Here is a 1,065-nt window from a genome sequence, read left to right as displayed (position 1 = left end):
ATGTGGTAACTTGCTTGCTCATGTGGTAACTTGATAGTGTATTTCCGACAGAACCAATCTCGGACTTAGCCGATTTTTCTCTTCATATTATATGGATCCATCACTAGGCCATCTTGCTTGCTCATGTGGTAACTTGGAAGTGTATTTCTGACAGACCCAATCTGGGACTTAGCCGATTTTTCTCTTCATATCATATGGATCCATCACTAGGCCATCTTGCTTGCTTGTGTGGTAACTTGATAGTGTATTTCCGACCGACCCAATCTCGGACTTAGCCGATTTTTCTCTTCATATTATATGGATCCATCACTAGGCCATCTTGCTTGCTTGTGTGGTAACTTGATAGTGTATGACTGACAGACCCAATCTCGGACTTAGCCGATTTTTCTCTTCATATCATATGGATCCATCACTAGGCCATCTTGCTTGCTTGTGTGGTAACTTGGAAGTGTATTTCAGACAGACCCAATCTGGGACTTAGCCGATTTTTCTCTTCATATTATATGGATCCATCACTAGGCCATCTTGCTTGCTTGTGTGGTAACTTGATAGTGTATTTCCGACCGACCCAATCTCGGACTTAGCCGATTTTTCTCTTCATATCATATGGATCCATCATATGGCCATCTTGCTTGCTTGTGTGGTAACTTGATAGTGTATTTCTGACAGACCCAATCTCGGACTTAGCCGATTTTTCTCATCATATAATATGGATCCTGGACTTAGCCGATTATAAGGTTATTATATATGGATCCTGGACTTAGCCGATTTTTCTCATCATATAATATGGATCCTGGACTTAGCCGATTATAAGGTTATTATATATGGATCCGGGACTTAGCCGATTTTTCTCTTCATATAATATGGATCCGGGACTTAGCCGATTTTTCCCTTCATATAATATGGATCCGGGACTTAGCCGATTTTTCTGTTCAAATAATATGGATCCGGGACTTAGCCAATTTTTCTCTTCATGTGGTAACGTATGCCAATCGCTCACAAGTCATGGGATAAGGGTACTTGTGTTCTTCCATCTTCTAAGTCCCGCACGGGGACATCGTGATC

Source organism: Anopheles ziemanni, assembly GCF_943734765.1.
Source record: "Anopheles ziemanni chromosome X unlocalized genomic scaffold, idAnoZiCoDA_A2_x.2 X_unloc_8, whole genome shotgun sequence".
Lineage (NCBI taxonomy): Eukaryota > Metazoa > Arthropoda > Insecta > Diptera > Culicidae > Anopheles > Anopheles ziemanni.
This window is presented reverse-complemented; position numbering follows the sequence as displayed.